General features: G+C 39.6%; 1 protein-coding gene across 2 annotated transcripts in view; it reads left to right on the top strand.

Annotated features, from left to right (window-relative positions):
- Nucleotides 1–10,158, top strand: part of mpp2b (MAGUK p55 scaffold protein 2b) — a 526,590-nt gene that overhangs the window by 320,571 nt on the left and 195,861 nt on the right. Inside the window, exon 1 of one of the 2 annotated variants that reach the window (XM_048614629.1) lies at nt 7,211–7,234. The exons of the other annotated variant lie outside the window; for it this stretch is intronic. The gene's annotated coding sequence lies outside the window, so the exon portion shown is untranslated. Of the gene's footprint in view, nt 1–7,210; nt 7,235–10,158 lie in introns of those variants that run through there. 2 annotated transcript variants of the gene reach the window in all.

Genomic DNA, 10,158 nt, shown 5'->3' on the forward strand with positions numbered 1-10,158 from the left:
TTGACTCTACAGTGTGATGTATAATAAAGCCTGATAATGTTTCCTCACCTCAGTGCTGATTCAATCTAAGTGGTGGCAAATGATGACCAAATTCAGTGAAATGGTGGTGAGTGAGAAGGAACAGTTCAAAGAAAAGCAGCAGTAAAATATGTGGGGTGGAGGACAGGGGGCAACTAGGAATAGGCAATAGATGGTGGCCCAGCCAGAAGCACCGAGATCCCATGAACGAATAAAACAAAAGCTCCAAATGCAGTCAGCCCACAGTGTGCACGCCAAGCCCACAAAGCACCAGGATCATTTAACCTTGCAAGGGGAATACAGGAAAGACCATAGCAGGGCAATAATTTCTGGAGGCAGTCGAGGGAACATTCAGGGATGGTGGTGGATGAGGCCAGCACGATCAGTTGGTATATCAACATTCAGTATTTGATGAGTGCAGATGTACATGGTTTGGGAAATAAAGGAACACAGAAAAAGTCAGTGGGAAGAAACAGAACATGGTCAGGGCCACAATATACCACATTGGTGTGGAGTTGACCCTGCAAGTGCTTCACTGTGTCATGAGTACTAGAGGAGATGCCATTTGAGAACATAAGCTTACAATAATGAGCAACAAAGATGAACTTGATGTACTCAGATGTAAACTTCAAACATCAGAAACAGCCTACCAAGAGGTAGTTCAACAACTGCTGAGAATGAAAAGCTATCCTGGGAAAAGGAGAATGTGCAAGTCTAAATTTGATTAAGTCAATATTGAACAGTTGGAGATTATTCATTTGCATTAATTGCAACTGCAGTCTGTTATTGGGTCTCATCGACAAGCAATTAACATACTCCAGTTTTCTTTCAGTAAACAAGCAGAAGCCCAAACTGAAAAGCTGCTGGAGCTGATGGGTGTCTGAAAAAAATGTCGTCAAGCATGAAATAATGCTGGAATGTTTTAGATTCTTCAACCCTTGCTTAATTTTAAACAGACTGCTAAGCTAAAGTGTAGCTATTAGCAGTCACATAACACTATCAGGCCTCAGAGACTGAAAGTGAACAGTTTCAGGTGATAAGGTCATGAAAGGAAATGAAGACCTGCAAGTTCATACTCCAACATGAGTAAGCTATTTGCCGAATTTCAGATGAACAGTAAAATAACTGATTGTTGACAATCACAACTGCTTCAAGAATTGGTCACTGGAAAGTGATTGGAGAAAAGTGAGAAAGAAAAGTTTTACAAAAATATCTACAAGCTGTGTGCAGTGACAGACATCATTCTTTAGAAATTGACCAATGAAAGCGATCCATTGATGGTGGAAAAAGACACCTTTATTGAAATAATCAGAGTTCAAAGATCACTGTGAATTATTATCTGAGGAAAACATTATGCTATAATTACCATGTGTTGAACTTGCATGTGAGAAACAACCACTTGAGAGCGCTGGAGAGAGAGAGAGAAATCTTATTGCAGAAGACAATTTTGGAAAAGCAAGATTTTATTAAATGAAAGAGATCAACTACAGAATGATTGTGATCTTTTTGAAGAAATATTTATAAGTAAAATGTGCAGCAAAATGCAGAACTATGGGTTCAATATCAAAAGACAGTCCAAACATTCAGATGAGATTATGATGAGCAGGGTTCCAAACTCTGAAAGCCCTATTATTCTCCAACCTTCCATTAAATCTGCAGGAGAACTCACAAGTGATTCCATTCCTGGTTTCTGGAAACTGGAAGATCCCTCTTCTTCCTGGCATCACAGGAACATAGACGAGCAGCCTCCAGTTGAAGCATATGTGGCAGTTCCACCACCTACGAGATGTTGTCATCCACCACAGACCAGTCTCAAACTCATGAGAGTGAGAAAGTAACACCACTGTCTGTACATTCAGATGATCGTCAGAGGACGGAACACCAATCTGCCAAAGTATTTCCCTTCCAAGGAGAACCATATTGAGTAAATCCATCCCACCTTTCCTGAAGCCTTGGCCAGAAGAGATTTTGGAGATAGAGGAGGGAGAGTGGAAACTAGGTGGAAAATGCTTGTTATTAATTGTTAAAGTCTAAGTCTCAATGGTTAACTGTTAATGGTGACAAGGGTAATAGTGAGACTTGCAGCGAGATCTAGTTTGAGGTACTGCAATAATTAGGGAATATTTTATCAGCGATGTCGGAACAAGCCGAAACTGGAACCCAAGTGCATAAGGCCTTGCAGAATCATTCTCTAACCTCTAACTGTACAGTGTAATGTTGAGTGAAGCCTGTATTTATTTACCTGATTGCAGACCTGATCACTTTACAGCGTCCAGGTATTGATGCACATGTAGGAGCCAAATCTGTGGAAGTAACTGGTGTATGGCTTTGATTAAATTATGTTTGACCTGAAATAATACTTGTTATTTTGTTTATCCCCGAGTAGCTCATTCAAAAAGGTGTGTTCAGTTGTTCAATGGGAATGCCATTCCTATACAGATCATGTTGCATTCTCTTACAAGTGAATAGCATTGATATTGAATTGGTTAGAGTTTGAACAGATCAAATTCCGCACGCAGTCAGGAATTGCATAGACCAGTTTACATGACTTCAAAGTTGAAAGAGAGGAGAAAGGAGGCAGAGAACTCACAGCATAAGTAAGAAATTCATATGTAGGAGATGTTGATTGATTTATTATTGTCACAGGTACCAAGATACAGGGAAAAGTGTTGTTTTGCATGCTCTACAGGCAGATCTTACCATACAAAGTGCACCTGGGTAGCAGAACAGAGTGCAAAATTATAGTGTTACAGCCGCAGAGAAGGTGCAGACAGAGAGATCGGAATTAACACTTGAGAGGTCCATTCAAAAGGCTGGTAACAGTGGCAAAGAAGCTGTTCTTGAATCTGTTCATATGTATATTCAAAATTTTGTTTTTTGCCTGATGGAAGAAGGTAGAAGAGAGGATAACCAGGGTGGGAGGGGTCTTTGATTATGTTGGTTGCTTTCCAAGGCAGCGGAAAGTATAGATAGAACCAATGGATGGAAGGCTGGTTTGTGTGATGGCCTGGGCTGTATTCACAATTCTCTGTAGTTTCTTCTGGTTTTGGGAAGGGCAGTTGCCATTACCACACTGTGATACATTCAGATAGGATGCTTTCTATGGTTCATCTATAAAAATTGGTAAGTGTCTTCGTGGACATGTGAAAATTCCTTCATCTCCTGAGGAAGTAGAGATGTTGTTGTGCTTTCTTGACCATCGCATTGATGTGGGTGGACCAGGATAGATTGTTGGTGATCATCACTCCCAGGAAGTGAAATGATGCTGTCGACCAACTCCACCTCAGCATCATTGATGCAGACAGGGGTGTGCCCTCCATTTCACTTCCTGCAGTCAATGACCAGCTCCTTCATTTTGCTGATGTTGATGGAGAGTATGTTGTCAATACACCATGCCGCTAAGTGTTCAATCTCTTTCCTGTACTCTGTCTCGTCGTTGTTTGAGATCTGACCTACAATGGTGGTGTTGTCAGCAAACTTGTAAATTGAGTTGGGTTGGAATTTGATGTTTGCAAGTAGTAAACTCTTAGAAAATTACTTTCCCCAATACAATGAGAAGCATCTTCCCTCTTTTTATCGGTCTCGATCCCTCCTACTCTGCCAATTAAAAAGAATAAATTGGGCACAAAGATGCTGTCATATTAACAAATTCCTAACTCACATTAACCAATGTTTTTGCAAAGCAAAAGATGGGGAGATTAAAGGGAAGGGAAAGCAATTTCAGTGCTTCAAGGTCTTTTGTATATTTTTGCTGCTCTTTTTGCTAGTATTCACACTGACTGCCCTGAAGGCTTTTGTTTTTAATTGTTGTGTTACATGACATAGCCATTCGATTTGCACAGTGGTGATGAGCCATTTAATTAGATACTGCACAAGAGTCGGACATGGTTTATTCTTATCCAGTGGCCATGTCTAGTTCCGGTAGGCATCATGGAATGGTCTCAGGAGCAATCTTATCAGATATCAGCTTCCCTAATGCTGAGACCATTCATAACTCCAAAAGCTATGGTTCAGCTGAAATTATCTAAGTCATTAGAGAGATGAAATTCCAGAACCCGTCTTGATCTGTTTGATTTATCTAGTCATTAGTCAAAGCCTTTGAGAGCTAATGCACCCCTTCAAATTAATGCAATATTTTCAGTCAGTCATTTTCCTTCGTGCTGAGATCAGGTAGCTCCTTGCAGTTGAAGTGATCTAGTTGAGCGTGTGGGCAGTGAATTTTCTGTGTGTGGTTGATTCTTGACACTGGTGTGCGTGGTGATTTGAAGGAGCTTGAAGTGCAGATTTCTGGCAAAAAAAAGAAACTTGCATTGATATTGCATCTTTCCTCACTTCAGAATGACCCAAAGCAATTTACAACCACCAAACTGCCGTCACATCGTAATCTAAAATGTACAGGATGTCCTTACCTGAAGTTGGAATTGAAAAAAAACTTTAAGTGAAAGATTTGTTTCCATAGGAAAAAAAGTGAAAATTGAAGTTCGGTTTCCATAGACTTTGCTTTAGAAAAAATATGAAAACATTGTGCCTATATCCTCAAAGTTGAAATAGAATACCACCAGTACTTTTGATGACTAAATTCTTATACTATTAAATGAATTAACTGTTTAAATAAAGTAAAATTTTCAAATGTAGAAGAAATATTCAATTCTACTTACAGTACCTTGTCTACTAGACCTTTTAATGGTTTGCGGCTGGGAAAGCAAGAGGGAGCTGCTGGGTTTTATCTGGCTGTGGAGATGGCCGCGCTGGTCCAAGTAGAGTTTGGATGCTTGTGTGCTTCATTCCACCTTCTGTCAGTAGCAGTCTACAGCTTGGGCCCTGCTGCTCCCGCCACAGCCTAAGCTTGGCCTAGACTGATGACCTGTGATCCACTGAGGGGGCACGTGGTGGCTGTTGACTTCTGAGGAGGCTGGTGCCTCTACGGACTAGGGGGGAAAGGAGTTCCTCCAAGCTCAGCAGAGACCAGCTCTCTGTAGATCAGGAGAAGTGGCCGGGCAGGTATCGGAGCAGTGATAACAAGGTGTGGAGCTGGATGAACACAGCAGGCCAAGCAGCACCAGAGGAGCAGGAAGGCTGACGTTTCGGGTCTGGACCCTTCTTCAGAAATGAAGCAGTACTGGAGCAGGGAGGAATACTGTCGGGCCACAGCTGCAGCATGCCAAGGGGTGGCCAGTGGTCCCAGTAGGCAGTCAAAGGTCTGGTGAAGACCACAAGCAGCTATGTGACATGGGTCAGGCCACAAGTCTGAGAGGCAGAAACTGGAGCTAGTTGGATCAGGTCACCTACTGCAATAAATGACATTGATACAAGCTTCACAAATTTCAATGTGATTTCTGCTACTACTAATGTGCTTCCATCAAAGTGAAATGGTGCTAAAATGAGCAATATTAAAGACAGATTCTGCTGAATTAGGTCAAAGGAATCTGCTTTTGTAGCCGAGTGTCAAAGTGCGGCAAAGGATGAACAAGTTGGGAGTTTTTGGGGAAAAGGCAGTCAGTAAACTTGGAGAGAATATAGATTGAAGTTGAATGTTTGATTGTGATGTATATTTGAGAAGTTTCTGTAACAATAGGTAGTGGAAGCACTTGAAGCTTGATGTGCTTTTTTTCAAAGTAAAGGCTGCATTATTATCTAGATTTGAGAATTAAAGTTGAGATTTGTTTGAACCATGCTGTTTTCTGAATTCCTTAGGTTTCTTGTGCTACTCTTTGAGAAGCTTTTTTTTCTCCTTTTTTTCTGGGTCTCTGACACTAGAGATAGATGGGAGCAAAGAGCAGAAGTGGAACAAACTACTCCCTGTCAAAGTTGCTTTTGAATCAAATAATGGAGGCAGGTCAAAGTTGCCTTTTATACACTTCCTGTCCTGCTGTTAAGGAATTGCCTGCTCACTGCTCAATCTCATCCCACTGTTGTGTTGCTTGAGATGTTGGTGGGCATTCATTTAAGAATTTGTGTTCTATCACAATGGGATTCTAAAAGATTTCACCAAACCATTTTCCCTTAGAGCTTTCTCTCTAATTGAAGTCAGCTGTGTCATCCTATTGCTTCAGACCATTAACATTACATTTATCTGTCTCATTGTGGCATAAATAAAGTGGTCATATTGTGTCATAGCATTGGTAATGGGCAGTATAGGAGAGTTCCGCTAAAGGTTGTCTTTCAGAAATGTGCAGAAAGCACTACCTAATTGTTGAACATAAATTCTGTATAACACAGAGATATTGCATAATATCTATCAGAAAGTACATTACACTGAGTAGAAAGAAAGCTCTTAGTTAGCTGATGTATTGTTGTAAAATGACATAAATCTGGGACATCTGATTTGGTCACACCCTTCACAAAGATTAGCTTTGTGCTCACAAATTATAAATCTGGGTTTTGCAGCAACAAAACATACAATGATGGTAGATTAAAATATCTAACAATGAGTTCCAAATAGTTGTTATTTTAACCGAATGGTAAAAGGGATGACATAATCTTCGATTACATCATTGGTCTTTTGATAGTTGAGATGGTGGAAGATTATTCTTAGGGCATAGGATGAACTCGTGTTCCCACCGGTAAATTCTGTCTCCTTTAAAGAATGTAACGTGCCCAGTCATGTGTATAAAACAACTTTTTTGGAATCTTTATTTCTGTATAAATGCAAGAGCTTAAGATTAAACTCAGTACCTAGGCATTTTCTCAACAAAATAACAGGGATCTTCACCCCATTGCACTTAAAGCTGCATGGATCCATTGTTTCGTTCAATTTAATTCTAAATTGCCTTCCAAACTAATCTTTACTCTGGGAGAGTGAACTTGCAACTTGTTCCAGTTTCTAAGTAATGTTGGTTTATTTGCTTTTCAGATGTTACTTAGCCACGTGGGTGTGACAGAGGTTCCAAGCTCCAGCCAAGCAGCAGTCTGTGGTTTCAGCCATACCCACAAGCTTGACTCATAGTTCTAAACTAAAATGAATATGACAGACATTATTCCTTAGTAATTAAAGGGCCTCAGCATTGTTTCCTTTGGCAATGTAAGGCTATTTTGGGAATCACTGTACAGAGATAATTGTGGGGTACTGCTGCCTTAAAATTCTGTTCGTCTCAGGCTAATGCAGTGTGGAAGTCAGCACCATTTGGAAGAGAATACTTCATTGAAAAGGTTTCAAATCTGAACTGCAGTCAAAAATTTATTGAAAGTGAAACGGTCTGTTGGAGTAGTGGATGTTGTAAGTAAAATCCTTCAAGACTAATATTCAGAAGATAGAGGTGTGCTAGTTGTAACCTTAATTTACTGTTCAGATTTTATAACTGCATCTTTTTAAATTGAATGACCTCAATGCAGGCCTATTATAAAAAATGAAAGTCAGTTGTAAGTTGAAAAGGGGACGGTAAACTTTGAGATTTATCATTTTGTTGGTTATAAGACATGAGGATGAAGTGGATATCATTGATTTTTCAAAGGTGGTTTTCAACAGAAAGCTGTATTTCTTCTTCAGATGATTTAATGGGTAATATCCCTTCAAAATGACTAGGCTATGATAGATTATAATTGTGTAATGCCATGATATTTTCATCATTAAATCAAACTTTATGCAACATAAAGGAAGCGATCAAGCCTTGGAAATTATTCGAGGAAGAATTTGATAACTGACCTCTAGTGTCAGAATGGCTGAGATATTGATGGAACACTGAAGAAACCAAGAATTTTTTGCTCAAGAGCTGAGTGGTGAGCTCATTGAAGGCCATAAGACATTGAAGCAGAAGTATGTCATTCAGCCCATCACATCTGCTCTGCCATTCAATGAGATAATGGCTGATTTGTGACTTAACTCCACACATACCTCCATACACTTTTGGTTAACAGAAATATGTCACTCAATGATTCTAAAATGAACAGGTAATGTAGCTTCAGTGTCATTTGTAAAATTGTATTCCAAACAGCTCTGACCCAAGAAATGTTACCTAATTTAACTCCTGTGAGGCTAAGTCCAATTTTTGCACTATGGCCCTTAGTCCTAGACTTACCCAAAAAACAGAAAAAACTCTCTGTATGTACACTACCTGAAAATGGATATTGCTGAAATTATTACAATTGTAAGCTTTTGAAACACCATTATAGGTTGTTTAATTGTGGAATGTTTGAAGATTCTTCCGTCTGAGTTTAAGAGAAGCACAAACTCTAAATAAGACCATAAGACGTTTGAGCAGAAGTAAGCTTTTCATCCTAACATGTCTGCTCCATCACTTATAGATATCATGGTGAATCTGATAATCCTCAACTCCACTTTCCTGCCTTTTCCCTCTAACCCTTGATTCCCTTACTCATTAAAAGTCTGTCTATCTCAGCTTTAAATATATTTAATGATCCAGCCCTGACAGCCCCTCTGTGATAAAGAATTCCACAGACTCACAACCCTCTGAGAGAAGAAATTCCTCCTCATCTCTGTCTTAAATGTGTGACCCCTTATTCTGGAGATTATGCCCTTTAGTCCTGAACTCTTTCACGAGGAGAAACAGCCTTTCTCTGTCAATCCTATCAGGTCCTGTAAGAATCTTATGTGTTTCAATAAGGTCTGTAATTCAATGAGTACAGGCCTAATCTACTCAACCTTTCCTGATAAGACAGTCCCCCCATATATGGAATCTGTGTAGTGAACCTTTTTTGAACAGCCCCACTATCTGTATGCCTTTCCTTCGATAAGGGACCCAAAATTGTTCACTGTATTCCAGCCATGGTCTAAATAGTGTTTTATACAGTTTTAGCAAAACCTTCTGACTTTCATACTCCATTTTCTTTGAAATGTAGTCCAACACTCCATTTGCCTTCCCTATTTCCTGCCAAACTTGGTTGCTAGTTTTTTGTGATCCATTGCACAAGTACTCCCAAATTCCTCTGTAACAAAAACTGAATTTTCTGGGGAAACTCAGCAGGACTGGCAACCTCTGTGGAAAGAAAGCAATGTTAATGTTGTGAGTTTGGTGACTCTTTATCAGAACTGTTCTGTTTTCTTCATCAGAACCCTTTGTTCTGCAGCTTTCTGCTGCCTTTCTCCATTCAAATAATATTCAGACATTGTAACTATTAGGGAAAAGTGAAACCCAAAATAAGACAACAAATGAATAAGTACAGAAGGATAGCAGAATGAGTTTTAATAAATAGTATTTAAGATTGTGGAAAAACCCGATTGAATCAAATATTGAACGGATGTTAGGGCAAAATTGACTAAACTTAATCCTTGGGATTATCGGCAATCATTGGTTTCAGTGCATGAAGGATCGGGTGGGCTACAATGGACCAAAATATTCTTCTGTGTCCGTATGAACATAAATTGTTACAGTTCCTTGGGTTGAGTTCCTGTAAGTGTGGCTACAGATTGGAATTGAATTCATACAGTATGTGATTGCTTTTCCTGGTTGTAGTCAAGTTGGAATCATAGTTTAAAGCTGAAAATTTGGTCTTGCTCAATCAATGTCATGAGTTTGCTATGATATTGATGTCTAACTCGAAGTACACTTAAGGAAAACTTGAAATATTATGAGCAGTCCATTTTCTGGAATGAGTTTGCCAGACAATGGTTACAGAGCAGGTGTTAAAAATGCAACTGTATATGACTCAGAGAGGTAAAGCTGCTGTAGGTTAAAAATCAAAGCGATCAAAGCTGGGATCTAAATATTCAGGGGTATGTAACATATTGAAATGACAGGGGAGATGATAAAGGTGGTTGGGTGGCTTTATCAGGATGAAATGGAACAAGTATAATCTTGGATTAGGCGATGTAGAATCTATATGGGTGAAGGTAAGAAATAGCGAGGTGAAGAACACAGCGGTGAGCATAGTCTAAAGATCCCCAAACGATAGCTATATTGTAGGACAAAGAAGATGTTAGGAGATAATGAAAGCAATGAAAAAAGGCAGTACTTTAATTATGAGTGACATTAAACTCCATGTGGATTGGGAAAATCAAAATCAAAGATAGCCATGCAGCATAGAATGTGAAGTAGGAAGAATAGAGGAGCTAGTAGGAACTGCAGATGCTGGAGAATCCGAGACAACAAGGTGCAGGGCTGGATGAACACAGCAGGCCAAGCAGCATCCTAGGAGCAGAAAGGCTGACGTTTCGGGCCTAGACCCTTCATCAGATGAAGGGTC

The sequence above is a fragment of the Rhincodon typus genome, chromosome 30 (assembly GCF_021869965.1).
Source record: "Rhincodon typus isolate 14 chromosome 30, sRhiTyp1.1, whole genome shotgun sequence".
NCBI lineage: Eukaryota > Metazoa > Chordata > Chondrichthyes > Orectolobiformes > Rhincodontidae > Rhincodon > Rhincodon typus.